Consider the following 22812-nt stretch of genomic DNA (forward strand, 5'->3'; position numbering starts at 1 on the left):
CAATATTGTATTAGAAATATTAGATTCAGCAATGAGTAGAAAAAGAAATTGAGGAAATTAGAATGTGGAAGGAAGAGAAAAAACTCTCATTCTTTTTAGATACCATGATGGTAAACCTAGAGAATCCCAAAAAGGAATCTAAAAACTATTCAAAATAAGTCACAACATTAGCAGAGCTGTGGAATATAAAACAAACTATAAATCCTCAACATTTTTATATATGACTAGTAAGATACAGCAGAAAGAGCTAGAAATAGAAATTCCATTCAAAGTCACTTCACAGAATATAAAATACCCGGGAGTCTACCTGCCAAAGCAGAATCAGAAACTTTTTGAAAACAATTACAAAACACTTCTCACCCACATAAAATCAGATTTATATGCCTGGGCAAATAGCATTTGCTCATGGATAGACCATGCTAATATCATAAAAATGACAATTTTACCAAAATTAAACTACTTGTTTAGTGCCCTACTAATCAAAATTCCAATAAATTGCTTTAATGAGTTAGAAAAAATTTTGTAAGTATATTCATATGGAGAAATAAAAAGTCAAGAATTTCCAGGAATTTATTCAGAAAAAGTGCAAAAGACCATGGCTCAGCCCTACCAGATATAAAATTATATTATAAGGCATCAGTCATGGGGTGGCTAGGTGGCGCAGTGGATAAAGCACTGGCCCTGGAATCAGGAGTACCTGGGTTCAAATCCGGTCTCAGACACTTAATAATTACCTAGCTGTGTGGACTTGGGAAAGCCACTTAACCCCATTTGCCTTGCGAAAACCTAAAAAACCCCCCAAAAATAAAGCATCAGTCATCAAAACTTTCTGGTATTGACTAAGAAATTGAGTGGTGGATCAGTGTAATAGACTAGGTACAATAGTAGGAAATGATTATAGTAATCTACTGTCTGGTAAGTCCAAAGAATTCAGTTACTGGTATTAAAAACCCTCTCTTTGATAAAAACTATTGGAAGCTAGTATGGAAGAAATTTGGATTAGACCAACACCTCACACCCTGTACCAAGATAAGGTCAAAATGGATACAGGATTTAGACATAAAAACCAATATTATAAGCAAACTAGAAGATCAAGGAGTAGTATACTTTTCAGATACATGGAAAGGGAAGACATTTATGACCAAGAAAGAGATGGGGAACATCATTAAAAAATAGACAATTGTGGTTACATTAAATTAAAAAGGTTTTGTACAGACAAATCCACTTTAATCAAGATCAAAAGAAAAGGAGTAGATTGGGAAACAATTTTTACAGCTAATATTGCTGACAAAGGACTGATTTCTAAAATAAATAGGGAACTGAGGGAAATTTAAATAAAAACAAGCCATTCCCTAAATGATAAATCGTCAAGGGTTACGAAAAGGCAATTTAGAGATCAGGAAATCAAAGCAATTCATAGTCATAGGAAACATTGCTCTAAATTGCTAGTTATGAGAAAAATTACAGCATCTCTAAGGTACCACCTCACACCTCTCAAACAGGCCATTATGTCCAGAAAGGGCAATGATTAATCTTGGAAGGGATGTGGGAAATCTAGGACACTAAAACATTGTTAGTGGTGCTGTGAATTGATCCAACCATTATGGAGAGCGATTTGGATTTATGCCCAAAGGGCAGCAAAAATGCATTTCCACTACTGGGTCTATACCCTGAAGAGACTATGAAAAAGGGTAAAAACATCACTTGTACAAAAATATTCATGTCAACATTCATAGAAATATTTGTGGTGGCAAAAAAATTGGAAATTGAGTGAATGTCCTTCTATTGGGGAATGTCTTAACATACTTTGGTATATATATACATATATATATGTATATGTGTGTGTGTGTGTGTGTGTGTGTGTGTGTGAGAGAGAGAGAGAGAGAGAGAGAGAGAGAGAGAGAGAGAGAGAGAGAGATGGAACAATACTGTGCTATTTGAAATCACAAATATGGAAATTCAGGGAAGCCTGGAATGATTTGCATGAACTGATGTTGAGTGAAATGAGTAGAAACAGAACATTGTACACCCTAACAGGCACATGGGGGTAATGATCAAACTTAATGGACTTGTCATTCTATCAGTTCAACAATTAGCCACAATTTTGGGGTATCTGAGATGGAGAAGACCATCTGTATCCAGAGAAATAATTGTGGAGCTCGAACAATGACCAAAGAATATTTTCTTTAATTTTCAAAAAAAAATGCGATTATATTATTATATAATCTTTATTATGTAATTTATTTTGTAATGCTTTCTCTCATATTTTATTTTTTGTTCTTCTTAAGGATATTATTTCTCTCTAACACATTCAATTTAGATCAATGCATAGAATGAAAACAATGTAAAGGTAAACAGACTGCCTTCTGTGGGTGGTGGGGTGGGGGGGAAGGAAGCAAGATTAGGGGAAAAATGTCAAATTCAAAATAAATAAAATCTTGCACAAAAAAAAGGATAAGGGGGGGCAGCTTGTTGATGCACTACATAGAGCACCAGCCATGAATTCAGGATGGCCTGAGTTCTAATTCAGTCTCAGACATTTAATTGCCTATCTGTATGGCTTTGAGCAAGTTACTCTTATCTACATTGCCTTAAATAAATAATTTTTTTAGGAAAAGAATATAACAAAACTTCATTATCAGGGGCTTCCATCAGGAGAATGAATACAGGAATGTTATTGTCTTTTTCAGACTATAAAATAGCTAAAACAATACATTAATACTTCATTTTTCCCATTTTTTTGTTTTATGTTGTTTTTAGATTTGGATTATAATGAACAGGGATTAATGGGAGAGTTTTTTCTTTCCTCTTCCCACTCAGACTCACTAGTGGCTGATTTTTGGCTCATAGACACATTGAGGCCCTTGTACTTGTGGACTGTGGTTTCCCAGTTCTGCCTTACTGTTTTAATGTATGACCACAGGTTAGAAAGAGATGAATGGTGAGTGATCAAAATAATTGCTTTCTCAGAACAATTCAAATTACAGTATAAATAATTTTAGATGAACTGAGTAGAATTGTGTAGAAAACAGGAAATTCAATAGAATGTGTTTGTATTTTGATGACAAAGTCAAGATCAGATCCTTTCCAATGGAAATGTATGGCTTATCATGACAGCATCCTATTTGTTATATATATGTATATATATATATATATATATATATATATATATATATATATATATATATATATATATATATGTTTAAGGGTCCCAATGTGTCTCATATATTAAACATTTAAAATAAAGGCTTTTGCCTACCTCATATAATTTTTTTACTTTGAATGATATTATGAAAACCTATATTATGTATTTTCCAAAATGAATTCTACATGAGAGTTTATCATATACATGTATCTATAATCACATCTTTATATATATCTCTATATCTATCATGTCATTTATCTACTATCTATCTGTCCATCTATCTATATCTATATCTATCTATCTTTTTGCCTATGAAATTATTATTGCCTCTTTGACATCAGCCCCTGAGATATGATATTAATCCAGAACATTGGGGATCCATGGGCCAGAGATCATCCAGGAGAAACATTATTTTATAATTTGGAACCATTTCTCTAAAGTGTTCAAAAAGATGCTTATAGTCCCCTATTATATAATACTACTTGACATAGTGAGTGGTCTAGGAAATATTTATTTAGTACACTTAATTTAATTTTATTTTCATTCTCTTATTTAGTTATAGTTCCATGCAATATTGAAATGCCTAAGCAATTCAGGATATAGTATTACTCTGTCAGGAACAGTGAAACGAAACCGAGTATATAGTTTCAAGATAAAACAAACACTGCAATTGAATGGGGGGGGGGGGATGGATTTAATGGATTTAAATTCAGAAGATTTGTGATCTAATCCTGGTTCTGATACTAATGGGCTAAATGTGGGAAATTATCTTATCTCTCTGGTAACAGTTCCACATATTTCACATTTGAAGAATAAAATCTGCTTTTGTCCTGCCAGAGATCATTTTGAGGAAAAACCTTTAAAATGTTTAAAGAACTATAAAATGTAGGCTATTATTTTCCATAAATCACAGAAGTAGGACTGCATGAGTTCTTCAACTCTGATGGTGCTCTTCAAGTTTTCCATATGTCAATTGCTGGCAAATAATTCTAACAAAGAATTCTTTCAAATACTTAACAAATGTATAAGATTTGATCAATCATACCATGCTGGGTCTCATCCCATTATCTTATAACAGTCAGTCAGCATGGATCATAGCAATTAAAAAGCAAAAACTTATATTCTGGTATAAAGGTCACTTCTGAACTAAATCACAATCTCAATTAACTCTTGCCCTTAATAATTTGATTAAACTAATGACACTGGTAAGAGTTCACTCAGATAATCAGAAGAGATAGTTCATACTTCCAAATCAAAGAGAATTTTGGCTTTGCTAATAATATACTCCAAGAAGCTTGACATCAAAAGAAAGTACCTGGATAATAATGGTAATAATTAATAAAAATAAATAGCTATACTTTATATATTCATTTTCAATTGATAACAAAATATATCAATTAGATCAATTATTCTTCAGAGCATCCTTTTTACAGCTATTTTTATCACCATCATTTTATAATTGAGAAAAATGAACCTGAGAGAGGTTAAATGACTTTTCCAAAATTACACTACTAGTAAATGACTACAATAAGTTCTGAACCTGATTCTAAATTTAACAATCTATCTGTTGAGGCAACTGACTTCCAAAGTCCCTTTTTGTGTAGTGTATTTTTCCCCCATCAATATGCTTGTGTTGTAGATATTTTAAGTATTGTTGCTACTACTTTATGTTTGGACAATCTGAGAATCAGAAATATTAAATAACTTCAATGTGACTCACTTAAGTTATAATTATTCATCTTAAATTATATAATATGTAATTATAATACAAATAAACATATAATTAATTGATTAATAATCAAGTAAAATTAATTAGCTAACATAACCAATTAGCAAGAAGAGACTAGTAATTATCATTTATACAAGTATTCTATACTTTATCTACTAAAATTTATCTGTCTAGATAGATAGATAGGTCAATATTTGTTAATAGCAAGATAAAAACCTAATATATGTTAAAAAACTTTTGGGAAAAAACAAGCAAATTAGTATATATAATGCCACAGAGCACTATTATTACTGTTAAGAATGATGAAGAGTTCTGAGAAAAATGGCAAGGCCTAAATTGCAGAGTACTTAAGTAGGACCTATATAAATTATACACAGTCCATTTTATATCGTCACTGAGCCAACAAAACTCAGTTTAAATAATCATTTTGATTCCATGAAATTCAGAAGTCAATCAATAAAAGTTTCCTTTCTGTTAATAGTTGTTATTTTACATTAGGGCTGTTCAACCCTATGGTAGCTTGGCTTAGTTTACTAAAGCATTTAGTAAACCCACAGTAAACCCCGCCCCGACAAACACTCCCTCCTGCCCCCCTACCCCCTACCCCCACCCCTCTGGATTGCAGGCTGACTGCAGCCTTCAGGCCATATTATGGACAGCCATGCACTACATAATTGGGTGTTGCCATTCCCCTATTCATTAAAATCATGATATTAGTTCAACTTAATTTTTTTTCCTAGGAATACACTTTGGTAGGAAGTCTGTGTCACTATTGAAGAACAACAACATTCTTAAGATGATTCTGAATGTCGATTATTCATGGACAATTAGAGTCTCCAAAAAATTAAAATTAAATTATACTTAGAAATGAAGTGACAACTGTGATCGTAAATAAGTCCAAATACTAGGGAATAACTGATCAGAAAATTAAGAACAAAGACTGGATTATTTGAAATGAAAACAAAAAGATGAACTAGTCATCTGATGACAGTAATGGGTGAATATTCAACAATTATTGTGCTCCATTAATATCCACCAAAGAATATTAAAAATTCTCCTCCAAAAACATTATGGATAGCTTATAAAGTATTTCTGGGAGGACATGGACAAGAATTAACACAAAACCATACTCTAGAGGAGAAAGTACCCAAATTAATGACATCCCAGATGCAGAATTTTTGGAGAACTCCAAATAAATTTTAGTAATTTGTGAGGAATTATGGGACAGAAAAGCATAACTTTTGATTAACATTTTCTTGCTAAAGGCATTGAAACATTTATTTTTCTTAGAAGCACCTGATTTAAACTTTAATAATTTTTAATCCACTCCTATGAAGCCTTAACCCATATTGTAAGCTTATCAGTTATCACCCTATGCCACTCTGATTAGTCCCTATTTTGTTAAAGTCAAATGAACACTTTGGAATTCTCGTGCATGCTTTACTTCTTCTACCACGATCACTATTGCTCATCTCACTCATAGACAAATTTTATTAGCTGAATAGAAAAATAAATATTATTTGGAACAATTGCTAAGACCCAAGTAAAATCTTCACTACCAACAGTAAAAGTAAAAATTCTTAGTAACTGATGACAAAGTTTATGTTACTATCAAATCTGTGGAAAATGTAATAATCTGCTACATTGTCCTTTGCCACCACCTACCCAAAGCAACATTTTGGCTTCAAATTAGTGGACTGAAAAATTGAGGTTTTATCAGGTATACAGATCTTAAGGAAAGGACAAATGAGACAAAAACCTTTAAATCCATGTTCTTGTAAACAATTACTGCTTCTCCTAGCTGTGTGGCCTTGGGCAAGCCACTTAAACCCCACTTGCCTTGCAAAAGAAAAAGAAACAAAACAATGACTACTTCTATCATGAAAAGCAGAGAGAAATAGCAGCTGTGGCATAAGTTAATAATTTATTCACAAATTCTGATTTTTCTGTCCTTTTCTTTACAAATTGGATTTTGGACATTCTACATTTTTTAAAAGATAAGTCATTCCTCATTTTTCTATCCAACAAAAATGTAGACAATAGACTGCTGTCATCTGTATTCTGTTATTGACATATGATCTCCAACTTAATTCTTACCTTCAGAAATGTCAGTGGAGAAAGGGCAGGCACCCAGATAGACAGTCACCCTGACATTTAATGCTGCCATTGAACTCCACTTTTTTTTTGGAATCCCAGTACTGTTCTCTTTTATAGTCTGGACAAAATAGGCCCTTTTCCATGGCAACATACTGAGCAAAGCAATTGGAAAAAAGATGAATCAGGATGATACTGAACAAAATATCAAGTTTAAATTGTGTGTATTAATTTGAAATATTATTTCTTTTTTCCAAAAGTCTTTAATGTTCTCACAAACTTTAGTTAAGCAAATTTTAATACAGTGAATTTAAGGATAACTTTGTTCACAGGTCAAGGAATAAAGAAAATAGGTTAAAATATTTACTTTATTAAAAACTTAACTCAGATTATTTGTCAGTACCATAGTCCTTCTGATTGAAAAATGAATGAATTAACTAAATTCCCCTCAACCTCTAAAATTCTGTGAATATATGGTACTATCAAAAGTACAAGTGATAGTGGTACAAGAAAGGCATGGCACAATGGATTACAAGATAACCACAGAGTTATGAATTACTACTTCAAATCTCATTTTTAATTCATATTAACTGTATGATCCTGAACAACTTCCTCAAACTTTTAACACTTTAGGAAACTCTTTAAAACTGTAAATTTTGGGGGGCAACTCCAAGATGTCAGAGTAACCAGGATGTCTGAGCTTTCTTTACCTTCCCTCAGAAACAACATTAATCAAGCCTTTAAACAGATTCTGGAGTGACAAAACTCACAAAAAGATAGACTGGATCAATTTTTCATATTATGATATATTGGAAGGACTTCAAGAAAAACCTGTCTTAATTAGGTAAATGGGGGGGGGGTGTTGTTGAGCAGAGGAAAGAGAGAAGGAAAGTCAGCAAGAAGCTCTCAGCCTCTGGAAAGATCATCACCTGTAACAGCTCACTCCTAGATCAGCAAGTCAGCTGTGAGCATTATAGGCTGAGTGCAGACGACATATTCTTAGTCCCAGAACATCAGCAAAGCAAATATGATTAAACCTCACAGTTCCAGTTCAGTCAACTAGTCACTAGAGGCTAAGTGCCCAGCCCAGAAAAATCAATTAAGAAAACTTCTGGCCATAAAGAAAAGAAGTTTGGATCCATGACTCCACTGCCCAAGATGCAAAACTCAACTTTAAAAACCAAGAAATAGATTAAAAAATGAGTAAGAAGAAGGAAAAAGTGTCCTGACCATAAAAGTTGCTATGACAAGGAAGAACAAAGCAAGGGAAAAGGACATTGGAAAAAGGCCTGCATGAGAAATCCCAGAAGGGAATAAGAGTTGGTCTCAAAACTATAAAGTCCTATTTGAAGAGTTCAAAAAAGATTTTTAACATCAAGAAGTAAAAATGGGAAAAGAAATTAGAGGTATGTGAGAGGGTCAAAACAAAGCACAAAAACTGACTGATGACAAAAATCCTTAAAATATATAATTGGTCAAACATCAAATCCACTTAAGAAAATACCTCCCTTAAAAACAAATTTGATCAGATGAAGAAGGACCTATGAAAGATAACTGAAAAAGATAATTTTAATTCATTTTTATTAAAGATGTAAATTAAGTTTTATAATTTCCCCCAAATCTTACTTCTCTCCCTCAACCCCGCCACTGAAAGCAATCTGTCAGTCTTTACTTTGTTTCCATGTTGTACATTGATCCAAATTGAGTGTGATGAGAGAGAAATCATATCCTTAAGGAAGAGACAAAAAGACTAAGAAATAACAAGAGCCGACAATAAGATATCTGTTTTTTTTCTAAATTAAAGGGAAGAGTCCTTGAACTTTGTTCGAACTCCACTGCTCTTTATCTGGAAACAGATGGTACTCTCTTTACAGACAGTCCAAAATAGTTCCTGATTGTTTCACTGATGGAATGAGTGAGTAATTCAAGGTTGAACATGACTCCCATGTTGCTGTTAGTGTATACAGTGTTTTTCTGGTACTGCTCATCTCACTCAGCATCAGTTCGTGAAAATCCCTGCAGACTTCCATGAAATCCCATCCCTCCTGGTTTCTAAAAGAACAATAGTGTTCCATGAAATACATATACCACAGTTTGCTGAGCCATTTCCCAACAGAAGGACATTTACTTGATTTCCAATTCTTTGCCACCACAAACAGGGCTGCTATAAATATTTTTGTACAAGTAATGTTTTTACCCTATTTCATCATCTCTTCAGATGCAGTAGTGGTATTGCTGGGTCAAAGGGTATGCACATTTTTGTTGCCCTTTGGGCGAAATTCCAAATTTCTCTCCTTAAAGACTGGATGAGTTCACAGCTCCACCAACAGTGTAATTGTGTGTCAGATTTCCTACAACCATTCCAACAATGATAATTATCTTTTCTGGTCATGTTGGCCAGTCTGATCAGTGTGAGGTGGTACCTCAGAGAAGCTTTAATGTGCATTTCTTTAATAATTAATGATTTAGAGCAATTATTCATATGGCTATGTATTGCTTTGATCTCCTCATCTGTAAGTTGCCTTTGCATATCCTTTGACCATTTGTTGATTGGGGAATGGCTTTTTGTTTTAAAAATATGACTCAGGGCGGCTAGGTGGCACAGTAGATACAGCACTGGCCTTGCAGTCAGGAGTACCTGGGTTCAAATCTGGTCTCAGACACTTAATTATTACCTAGCTGTGTGGCCTTGGGCAAGCCACTTAACCTCATTTGCCTTGCAAAAAAACCTAAAAATAATATGACTCAGGTCTCTGTATATTTTAGAAATGAATCCTTTGTCAGAATCATTAGTTGTAAAGATTGTTTCCCAATTTACTACATTTCTTTTGATCTTGGTTACAGTGGTTTTATCTGTGCAAAATCTTTTTAATTTAATGTAACTGAAATCATCTAGTTGGTTTTTGGTTATGTTCTCCAACTCTTCCTTAGTCCTAAACTGCTACCCTTTCCATAGATCTCACAGGTAAACTAGTCCTTGAACTTCTCATTTACTTCTAGTACTATTTTTTATGTCTAAATCCTGTAACCATTTGGATCTTATCTTGGTAAATGGTGTTAAGTGTTGGTCTAATCTAAGTTTCTTCCATATTAACTTCCAGTTTTCCCAGCAGTTTTTATCAAAGAGAGAGTTTTTAATCCCAAAAGCTGGACTTTTTGGGTTTATCAAACAGCAGATTACTATAATCATCTCCTGCTTTTGCAGCTAGTCTATTCCACTGGTCAACCACTCTATTTCTTAGCTAATACTAAACACTTTTGATGACTGATGCTTTAAAATATAATTTTATATCAGGTAAGACTAAGCCCTCTTCTTTCGCACTTTTTTTCATTAAGTTTCTGGAAATTCTTGATTTTTTATTTCTCCATTTGTATTTACTTACAATTTTTTCTAACTCATTAAAGTTATTTTTTGGAATTTTGATTGGTAGGGCACTAAACAGGTAGTTTAGTTTTGGTAGAATTGTCATTTTTATTATACTAGCTCTACCTATCCATGAACAGTTGATATTTGCCCAGTTATTTAAATCTGATTTAATTTGTATGAGAAGTGTTTTATAATTGCTTTCAAAAAGTTTCTGAGTCTGTCTTTGGAAATAGACACCCAGGTATTTTATATTGTCTGAGGTTACATTGAATAGGATTTCTTTTTCTAGTTCTTCCTTCTGCATCTTGCTAGACATATATAGAAAAGTTGAGGATTTATGAAGGTTTATTTTATAACCAATTACTAATTGTTTCCCATAGTTCTTTGGATTATTTCTTGGGATTCTCTAAGTAGACCATCATGTCTTCTGCAAAGAGTGAGAGTTTTGTCTCTTCCTTCCCTATTATAATTCCTTCAATTTCTTTTTCTTCGCTAATTGTGAAGCTAACATTTATAATACAATATTGAATAGTAGTGGTGATAATGGGCACCCTTGTTTCACCCTTGATCTTATTGGGAATGCCTCTAGCCTCTGCTCATTGAATATGTTCATGGTTTCAAATAGATACTGCTAATCATTGTAAGGAACAGTCCATTTATTCCTACACTCTCTAGTGTTTTTAGTAGGAATGGATGCTGTATTTTGTCAAAAGCTTTTTCAGCATCTATTGATATGATCATATAATTTTGACAGGTATGTTGTTGATATAATTGAGCATACTAACAGTTTTCTTAATATTGAACAAACCCTGGCTTCCTGGGATAAATCCTACTTGATCATAATGGATTATCCTAGTGATGACTTGTAATCATTTTGATAAGATTTTATTTAAGATTTTTGCAGGTATATTCTTCAGGGAGATAGGTCTAAAATTTTCTTGTTCTGTTTTACACACTTCCTCGTTTAGGTAATAGCACCATATGGGTTTCATAGAAAGAGTTAGGCAGAGTTCCATCTTTCCCTATATTTCCAAACAGTTTATATAGAATTGGAACCAATTCTTCCTTAACAGTTTGGTAGATTTCACTTGTGACTCCATCAGGCCCTGGAGATTTTTTCTCAGGGAGTTCAATGATGGCCTGCTGAATTTCTGTTTCTGAGATAGGGTTGTTTAGGTATTTAATCTCTTCTTCACTTAACCTGGACACCTTATATTTTTTGTAAATATTCATGCATTTCAATTAGATTATCAAATGCACTGGCATAGATTTGGGCAAAATAATTTTGAATTATTATTTAATTTCCTCCTTATTGGTGGTGAGTTCACCTTTTTCATTTATGATACTAGCAATTTGGTTTTCTTCTTTCTTTTTTAAATCAAAGTGACCAGAGGTTTATCAATTTTATTGGTTTTTTCATAATACCAATTTTTGGTTTTATTTATTAATTCAATAGTTTTCTTACTTTTGATTTTTATTAATTTCTCCTTTAATTTTGAGATTTTCTAATTTGGTATTTAATTGGGGATTTTTGATTTGTTCTTTCTCTAATTTTTTTAGTTGCATGTTAATTCCTTGATTTTCTCTTTCACCAATTTATACATGTAAGAAATTGAAGCTATGATATATCACCTGAGAGTTGCTTTGAATTAACCCATAGGTTTTGGTATGTTGTTTCATTATTGTCATTATCTAGGAGAAAATGGTTAATACTTTTATTACTTGTTTTTCCACTACTCTTTATTTAAAATGAGGTTATTCAGTTTCCAATTTGTACTGAGTCTATACCTACTTGGCTAAATATTGCATATGACTTTTAGTGCATTGTGATCTGAGAAAGATGTATTCACCATTTCTGCCTTTCAGCAGTTGATCATTAGGTTTTTATGTCGTAATACATGGTCAATTTTTGTATAAGTTCCATGTATTGCAGAGAAAAAGGTATATTCCTTTCTATCCCCATTCATTTTTGTCCATAATAGACCATATCTAGTTTTTCTAACTATCTATTTACCTCATTAACTTAATTCTTGTTTATTTTATGATTTGATTTATCTAGATCTGGGAGCAGGAGTTTGAGGTTTCCAACTAGAAGAGTGTTGCTGTCTATGTCTTGCTGTAATTATTTCATCTTCTCCTCTAAGAATTTGGATGCTGTCCCATTGGGTGCTTATATGTTCAGTATTGAAATAGCTTCACTGTCTATGGTACCTTTTAGGAGGATAAAGGTTCCTTCCATATCTTTTTAATGCTATTTTTGCTGTTGCTTTGTCTGAGATAAGGATTGCTACTCCTCCTTTTTTTGCTTCAGCTGAAGTAAAATACATTTTGCCCCAACCTTTTACCTTTACTCTACATATATGTCTCTACTTTATATGAGTTTCTTGTAAGCAGGATATTGTCGGATTCTAGTTTTTCATCTACTCTGCTATTCGCTTACATTTTAAGGGAGAGTTCATCCCATTCACATTCAAAGCTATGATTACTAATTCTTTAATTGCCCTCCATGCTATCTTTGTTCTGTTTGTATTTCCCCCCCTTCCACCCCTTATCCATATTACCCAGTATTTTGTTTTTTAATACCTTCCCCTTCAGTGTGTTTGCCATCCTATTTTACCCCCCCCTTTCATTCCCCTTGCATTTTTTTTCCCTTTTCCCCTTCCCTTCCTTTTGTTAGTTCCCCTTTTTTCCCTCACTCCACCTCCCTTTCACTGTCCCCCCTCCCCTTTTCCCCTTTTAATACTTGAAAGGTTACATGTTTTATAAGTTAACTAAGTAGGTTGACTTTAAGCCAAGTCTCATGAGAAGAAGATTCAGGTGTTTCTCATCTACTCCATTCTTCCCTTTTAATACCATAAGTATTTTGTACCTCTTAGTGTAATGAACATTAGCCCATTCAATCCCCTCCCTCCTTCCATCTCTTTTCTGTCGCCATTTTTAATGGGGTAGTGTTTTTAAGATCATTCGATCTGAGTCATAGAAAATTCTAAGTATCTGTCACTTCTAGCTAAGTACATTCTATCTAATAGAGTTAAAATTCTTGAGAGTTATTAGAGTCTTTCTCCCAAGAGGGGTTAAAGCCACTTACATCCCATTAGATAGCAGTCTCATGGATAGATTATGCATGTCCATCATTTATGGCTAGGCATATTCTCTCTGTTAGATTTACAATTCTCAAATTTATGAGATTCTTTTTCCCCATGCTGGAATATAGCCAGTTTCAACTTATTGGATCGCAAAGGTTTTTTTTTATCACCACCCCCTTTTTTAACCTTTTCATGTGTCTCTTGAAGCTCCTATTTGATGTGCAAATTTTCTATTTAGCTCTGGTCTTTTCCATCAAAATTTTGGAATTATTCCTTTTCATTAAATGTCCATCTTTTTCCCTCGAAGAGAAGGCTGAGCTTTGTGGGATAGTAAATTTCTGGCTGCATTCCAAGCTCCTTTGCTCTTCAAAATATCTCATTCCAGACCCTTTGATACCTTAATGTTGACAGAGACAGGTCCTGTGCAATACTTATTGTGGCTCCTTGATATTTAAATTGTTTCTTTCTGGCTGCTTGCAGGATTTTCTCTTTTATCTGATTGTTCTGGAATTTGACCACAACATTCCTTGTTGTTTTCATTTTAGGATCATTTTTCTGGAGGGGATTGGTGTATTCTTTAAATAACTCCATTGCCCCCTGGTTAAATGATAACAGGGCTGTTTTCCATGACCAAATCCTGTAATAATAAGTCAAGGCTTTTTTTCTCTTCAATATTTTCAAGAAGTCAAATAATTATCAGGTTGCCCCTCTTTGATCTATTCTGTAGGCCAGCAGTTTTGCTGATGAGGTATTTTACATTTTCTTCTAGTTTTTCTATTTTTTGATTTTCTTTTACTGGCTTGTACTTTTTCATGGAGTCATTAGTTTCTGCAAGCTGCATTCTTTTTTATTAGGGAAAAGTTTTCTTCATTAACCTTTTGCCACTCCTTTTCCAGTTGCTCAATTCTACTTTTGTAAGAACTTTCCATTTGAGCAATAGAGGTTTTGAGATAATTATTTTGTTTTTTCCTTTGCCCAATTGAGGATCTGAGAGATTCATTCTCATTTTTTATTTGTTCTGTTGATGATGTGATAGAGATGCAAATGGAATAAAGTTTGCCACAAAATGCAAGTGGATAGTAGTGTAGATTAAAAGTCAGAATCCTACAATATGCTGCTGAAGTGAAGCATATTTGAAGCACAAATAAACCCAGAGAGTAAATGTAAAACGTTCAAGCAAAATATATTATGCTTAATCTGAAGTAAAAAAAAAATAAATTAAAAAAAAATCCCAGGGGTATAAATCCTTATTTCAGGTAAAGCAAAAGCAAAGTTGTCTAGCACCTTCTTCCATTCTACTCCTGAAGTCACTTCCTGCCCACCAAAAATTTGAACTTGAATTTCCTGCCCACACTGCCCCAAATCATGTGGCAGATATATCTTGGCATTCAGTGAATGAGTGACTCCAAAAGAAACCTCGAGCTATGGAAAATAGATATTGATTTGAGTAAAGTCAAAGTTTATTCAGAAAATCACAGCAACCACACCACAGAAATCACAGAAATCATTGAGAAATTATAAATGTTTGATAAAGTTTCTGCTTCCATTTTTACATGTCAGTGGATATAATTGTCCATTCTTATCCATGCAAAAATCAATACTGAAATTAATGTCTCACCCATGTGTAGATTACATTTCTGGATTCCCTTCTCCTGGAGTTCTCTGACTTTAATTGTGAATTTATTTCAACAGTAATATGTCCTGTTGAATAATGATAAAGAAAAGTTTATGGAACTATTGTCCAGAAAATTGTGTTGGTGGGTTCCCTGGGATAGAAAATGGTTTTTAAAATTATTTTTATATAAATATTTTATTTGTTTTACAATAATATACAATTGTAGTTTCTAACTATCATTTTATAATGTTTTGAATTTTATAATGTTCCACCACCCCCACAGAAGCAGTCTTGTAATCTTTACTTTATTTGCATGCTATTCATTGATCAAAGTTGAATGTGTTGAGAGAAAAATCAGTTCCTTGAGGAAAAAATAAAATATTGAACATTTAAAATTCTGAAGGACATAATACTTAAAAAAATGTGAGGGTAATAATGTTTGATTTTTGTTTAAACTCTACAAATATTTTCTGGATACAGATGGTATTCTCCATCACAGAGACCCTAAAATTGTCTGTAATTATTGCACTGATGGAAAGGGTAAGTCCATTAAGATTTATCATCACCCCCATGTTGCTGTTGCAGTGTATAATGTTCTTCTGGTTCTGCTCATCTCTCTCAGCATCAGTTCATGCAAGTCTTTCCAAGTTTCTCTGAAATCAGGAGGGGGTATTCTTTATGAGTAACATAGGAGGAGATTTTGTGCAATAGAATACTCCCATGTAAGGTTGAGGGTGAAAATGTCAAACTATCTCTAGGATTTTAGCTACATAAGCCTGTGTAAATACATACATACATATAGATATAGATATAGATATAGATATAGATATAGATATAGATATAGATATAGATATAGATATAGATAGATAGATAGATAGATAGATAGATAGATAGATAGATAGATCTCAATCCACATATAACCTGATTGAGTCCCACAGTATAGTAAGTTTTAATTACTGGGATCTTATTTCTTAGATGCCTGATTCTTTAACACTCTGGAAGCTATAATAGAAATGCTGAAGTTCACTAAATCAGTCTCTCCTTCATTATTAGTCCTAAAAGCAATACTCCCACTGCTTAAGATGTGATGGGGATGCAGTGAGGCAGTTCTCCTACTCAAGGTTACCTGTAAAAGAGCAGAAAAGCTCTGCTACATGCCATTGGAGGGGCAACCCAACAGAGTGAAAGAACTTCAGCCTCCTGAAGGCAGCCCCAGGGAGCTGGGAAGCGAGGCTCACAGCAGCATGGGAGTTTCCTGAACTATGCCCCAGGGAGAACCAGGCACAAATTGGTGGAACAGCTGGGGACCTCTGCCAAAGTGAACACGTGAAGGCCAGCCCTCAGGGCACACAGCTAGCAGCATGGCCACCTCAGCCCAGATCCAGCAAACAGAGAAACATGTGGAGCTGGTAAGCAGGAGTAACCATGGCATGAGCCCATTGAACCTAGGGAGGAGAGTGAAGAGAGAGAGAGAGAGAGACTTCCAAGTACTCTCCTCTGCCCCTGGAACAGGATGCTGTGTCTCTGACCACATTCAGATCCTGATCGCAGTCTAGGCTGCCCCTCCCATAGAACAGCAGGCCCCTGAACCTCAGCCCAGTGGCAGAGGGGGGTGCATATGGTCATTCACAGACCAGGAGGGAGGACAGAGCCTCACACACTGAGATCCTTGTGGGAGTGTCCCAAAACCTCAGGAAGCACCTCTAAAACAGGCTTAGGTTGGGAAAATGAGCAAGCAGAGAAAAAGAGGAACACCATTGAGAAATATTTTGCATATGAGCCCAAGAAGGATCAAGACACTTAGTCTGAAGATGAAGAAGTACAAGCTCCTGCATCTAAAGACTCCAAGAAAAACAGAAATTGTGCTCAGGCTATGACAGAGCTCAAAAAAGACTTTGAAAATTAAATGAGGGAGTTAGAAGAAAAACTTGGAAAAGACAGGAGAGAGATGCAGGAAAAACATGAAAACGAAGACAGCAGCCTAGTCAAGAAAATAAAAAAAATGCTAAAGAAAATAGCATGCTAAAAACCAGCTTAGGTCAAATGGATAAAACAGTTCAAAAAGTTATGGAGGAGATGAATGCTTTAAAAAGCAAAATTGGACAGATGGAAAAAGAGATAAGAAAACTCTCTGAGGAGAACAAATACTTCAGACAAAGAATAAAATTCAGGGAGATTGATGAATTTATCAGAAATCAGGAATCAATACTTCAAAACCAAAGAAATGAAAAATTAGAAGAAAATGTGAAACTTCTCATTGAAAGAACAACTGATATGGAAAACAGACTTAGGAAAGATAACTTAAAAATTATTGGAATACCTGAAAGTTGTGATCAGGAAAAGAGCCTTGACATCATATTCAGAGAATTACTACAGGAAAATAGCCCTCATATTCTAGAAGCAGAGGGCAAAATAGAAATGGAGAGAATTCACCGATCCCCCTGAGAAAGAGATCCCAAAAAAACAACCCCTAGGAATATTATAGCCAAATTCCAGAACTCCCAAATCAAAGAGAAAATATTACAAGCAGCCAGAAGGACACAGTTCAAATATCATGGAGCTGCAGTCAGGATCACACAGGACTTAGCAGCAACTACATTGGAAGCTCATAGGGCTTGGAGTATAATACACCAGAAGGCAAAAGAATGTAGAATGCAACCGAGAATCAACTACCCAGCAAAGCTAAATGTCCACTTCCAGGGAAAAAGATGGACATTCAATGAACCAGGGGAATTTCAAGTGTTCCTTTTGGAATGGCCAGAGCTGAACAGAAGGTTTGATCTTCATATACAGGACTCAGGTGAAGCATGGAGATTGAAGGAGAGGGCGAAAGTATGAAGGACGTGATGAAGAATTACATGTATTCCTACATAGAAAAATGACACTGATAATACTCATGTGATCCTTCTCAGTTAATAGAGCAGGTAGAGGGTCCTTTTATAGTTGAAGCACAGGAGAAAGCTGAATTTGAAGATCAAATATGGTGTAAAAATGTAGTCAATAGAAAAAAAGGGAAATATAATGGGAGAAAGAAAAAGGAGAGGGGGAATAGGCCAAGATATCTCATATAATAAGTTTTTTCTTTATTACAATGAGCTATTGCAGTGATATGGAAGGGGGTTAAGGCAAAGGGGAGTGAGCTAATCTTTGCTCTCATCAGAAGTGGCTAGGAGCGGAAATAGTATATATACTCAATGGGGTATAGGCATCTGGAGTAAGAAGGAGTGGGGGACAGGGGGAAGGGGGAGATGTGAGTGATAGAGGAGAGGATGGAACATGGGCGGAGAGGGGTCAGATATAACATATTTTCCTTTTTACTTCTTGCAAGAAGCTGGGATTGGAAGGACTGTCCAGGACCATAGGGCCAGGTGGATGCTTGGCCCTATGGTTGGTATGGGGGCTCCGGACCTCTTGGCCCCAGGGCTAGGGATATGTCTGCTGCACCACTCAGCTACCCTACATCAGAGTCAGAATGAAAGGAGAGAGAAAATATAGTACATGGTAGTGGAGAAATACAAAAGGAGGGAGCTGTAATCAGCAATGGCAACGGTGAAAAAATATTGAAGTAGCTTTTGTGATGGACTTATAAAGAATGTGATCCACTCACGACAAAGTTGTTGGTATTGGAACAGACTGAAGCACATTTTTATTATTAATATTTTGGGGCGGTGCAGGGCAAATGGGGCTGAGTGGCCTGCCTGAGGCCACATAGCAGGGTGATCGTTGTGTGTCTGAGGCCGGATTTGGACCCAGGTGCTCCTGGTTTAAGAGCCAATGCTCTGTCCGCCACCCAGCTGCCCCTACTCTTATTACTATTTTATTTTATTTTGGGTCTTTTTTTCTTTTTTGGGTTTTTTCAGGGCAGTGGGTTTGGGGGTGGCTCGCATATCACACAGCTGGGTGACTGTTGGATGTACGGGGCCTGATGTGGGTTCAGGTGCTCATGGCTCCAGGGCTGGTGCTCTGTCCATTGTGCAACCTGGCCTTGCCTACAATTATTACTATTTTTTTTAATTTTAACTTTTTTCTCTTCCCTTTACTTTATTGCTCAAATGAGTCTATATTTTTTGGGAGGAGGGGTATTTTGTTTACTCTTAAACAAGAATATTTTATTAATGTATAAAAATGTATTTTTACAAAATGAGAATAAATAAATATTAAATATTAAAAAAAAGATGAGACAATTGTCTTACGCACAATTTAGATCTTTCCTGTCGCTGTCAATCATCCCATTAGAAGTGGGTATAGAAATGTGTTTGGTCCAAATAAAATAATAAGTATTTGAAAGCTGGTCTATAGTTGCATGTGTAGGGTTGGAATTTCCATTAGCAGTGAATCCTGTGCCCTCTGGTATATCCCAGTTTGCCAGATCAACAGTTTTCTCCCATAAGCAGTTTGATTAACTTTTCAGACTGAACCTTCCCAATTGTATCTAACCACTGGACCCAGATGATTCTGGAGGAGAAAGTGAGGTTGTGGCTTAGAATAGCAACCCCCTCACTTGATCCATGTGCTTGTCATGGAATCTTCTCCCTTATTTTATGGTCTTCTTTGAAAAATAAAGGGCAGACTTCCAGCCAAGAAGGTAGAGAAAAGACAGGCACAGTTCTAAAGTCTCCTGATCTTTCCCTATCTATCACATGAAACAAACCTCTTAAGAGAAATCTGACCTGCAAAACCCAGAAAGAAAAGCCAGGAGAAAGAACATCTATCTCAGGATTAGTCTCCCTCAGTAGCATTGGATGAATTCAGGCACGTGAGTCTGGGAACAGAGGGCAGATCAGCCCCGGATCAGCCAGATTAGTTGCTGAATTGGAGCCAGGGAGCCTGAGGGCCTAAGAGCCAGACCAGCTTGATCAGTGGTAGGGCTAGATCACAGGGGCTTGAGTCAACTAGGGAGTGGAGGCCCACTGACTCTCTGGAGTTTGCCAATAGGTCTGGGGAGAGAATTGCAGTTCAGGATAGCTGTGGACACACCATTCCTGGGTTCCTCTGGTCTGAGGAACTTTGAGTTCACACCTCCATTGCAACTGAGGCCTCTTCCCAGAACAAACAATAACCCACTATTTCTGCCTCAGGCACAGGTTTGTGAGCAGAAGAACCAGCCCAGCTGACAATAGGGAGAGGAATGACCTCACCTCAAGTTAAAAGCCACCATTGATTGAAGGCAAAAGAATTCATTAGCTCCAACCCTGTCCCCCTTCAAGCTAAAGGAGAAAGCCTCAATCAAGGTCACAGACACACCAGAGAAAGCAACCAGCACCTCCTACTGGCCAGCTAGAGAAATTACACTCTGTGAGTAAAGCCTCCAGTGATCCCAAGCCCCTATGAACGAGCCCCTCCCCAATTCAAGGTCATAGCAAAATGAAGAAGGGTCAGCGAAAAGGTGGATCCATAGAAAAATTCTTGGAAGTGAAAGACCATATCTCAGAGAGACCTAGAAACTCTGAGGAGAGTACAATCTCATCTTCAGCACACAAACACTTCCTTAAAGAAATAAAGAAGGAATTTAAAAATCAACGGGAAAATTTGGGAGAGAAAATTATTACCTTGCAACAAGAAAACAAATCCTTAGAAAATACAATTGAACAAATATAAATGAGAATAAATCTCTCAGATCCTCAATTGGACAAATGCAAAATAGGAATCATTCTCGACAATCCTCAATTGGGCAAATTCAAAAAGAAAATAATTGTCTCAAAACCTCAAATGCTCAAATGGAAAGCTCTTTCAAAATTAGAAATGAGCAATTGGAAAAGGAGTTGCAAAAGGTTAATGAAGAAAACTCCTCCATAAAAACAAAATGAATGCAGTCTGCAGAAACTAATGATTCCATGAGAAAGTAAGAGCCAGAAAAAAAAAATCAAAAAATAGAAAAACTGGAAGAAAATGTAAAATGCCTCATCAGCAAAACCACTGACCTTGAGAATAGATCGAAGAGGGGCAACCTGAGAATTATTGGACTTCCTGAAAACATTGAAGAGGAAAAAAAAAAGCCTTGACTTATTATTACAGTATTTAGCAATGTAAAACTGCCCTGATATCTTGTAACCAGAGGCAAACTAGTTATTTAAAGAATAGATCGATCCCCTCCAGAAAGAAGATCCTAAAACGAAAACAACAAGGAATGTTGTGGTCAAATTCCAGAACAATCAAATAAAAGAGAAAATCCTGCAAGCAGCCAGAAAGAATTAAAATATCAAGGAGCCACAGTAAGGATTACACAGGACCTGGCTCCATCAACATTAAGGGATTTAAGGGACTGGAATGAGATATTTTGAAGAGCAAGGGAGCTTAGAATGCAGCCAGGAATGTACTATCCCACAAAGCTCAGCCTTCTCTTCCAGGGAAAAAGATGGACATTTAATGAAATGGAAGAATTCCAAAAATTCCTGATGAAAAGACCAGAGCTAAATAGAAAATTTGGACATCAAACAGGAGGTTAAAGAGATACATGAAAAGGTTAAAAAGGGGGGGGAGGTGATAAAAGAAAAAAAAACTGCTATCCAATAAGTTGAAACTGGCTATATTCCAGCATAGGGAAAAAGAATCTCATAAATCTTAAAAATTGTAAATCTAACAGACAGAATATGCCTAGCCAGAAATGATGGACATGCATAATCTATCCATGAGACTGCTATCTAATGGGATGTAACTGGCTTTAACCCCACTTGGGAGAAAGACTCTAATAACTCTCAAGAATTTTAACTCTATTAGATAGAATGTACTTAGCTAGAAGTGACACATACTCAGAATTTTCTGACTCAGATAGAATGATCTAAAAAATACTACCTCCTTGAAAATGGGGACAGAAAAGAGATGGGAGGAGGGAGGCGACTGAATGGAGTATAGTACATTACACTAAGAGGTACAAAATACTAATGGTATTAAAAAGGAAGAATGGAGTAGATGAGAAGCACCTGAATCTTCTTCTCATGAGACTTGGCTTAAAGTCAACCTACAAATACTTAGTTAAATTATAAAACATGTAACCTTTCAAATATTAAAAGGGGAAAAGGGGAGGGGCAGTGGTGAAAGGGAGGTGGAGTGGGGAAAAAGGGGAACTAACAAAAGGAAGGGAAGGGTAAAAGGGAAAAAAGGAAAGGGGAATGAAAGGGGAAGGGGTAATATAGGAGGGCAAACACACTGAAGGGGAAGGTATTAAGAAACAAAATACTGGGTAATATGGATAAAGGGTGGAAGGGGGAAAATATGAACAGAAGGAAGATAGCATGGGGGGCAATAAATAATTAGTAATCATAGCTTTGAATGTGAATGGTATGAACTCTCCCTTAAAATGTAAGCAAATAGCAGAGTGGATGAAAAGCCAGAATCCGATTAATATCCTGCTTACAAGAAACTCATATGAAGTTGAGAGATACATGTAGAGTAAAAGTAAAAGGTTGGAGCAAAATATATTTTGCTTCAACTGAAGCAAAAAAAAAGAAAAGGAGGAGTAGCAATCCTTATCTCAGACAAAGCAACAGCAAAAATAGCATTAAAAGAGATATGGAAGGAACCTTTATCCTCCTACAAGGTACCATAGACAGTGTAACTATTTCAATACTGAATATATACGCACCCAATGGGACATCATCCAAATTCTTAGAGGAGAAGCTGAAATAACTACAGGAAGACGTAGACAGCAAAACTCTTCTATTTGGAAAACTCAAACTCCCGCTCTCAGATCTAGATAAATCAAACCATAAAATAAACAAGAATTAAGTTAATGAGGTAAATAGATAGTTAGAAAAACTAGATATGGTCTATTATGGA

Source organism: Macrotis lagotis, chromosome 1, assembly GCF_037893015.1.
Source record: "Macrotis lagotis isolate mMagLag1 chromosome 1, bilby.v1.9.chrom.fasta, whole genome shotgun sequence".
Taxonomy (NCBI): domain Eukaryota; kingdom Metazoa; phylum Chordata; class Mammalia; order Peramelemorphia; family Peramelidae; genus Macrotis; species Macrotis lagotis.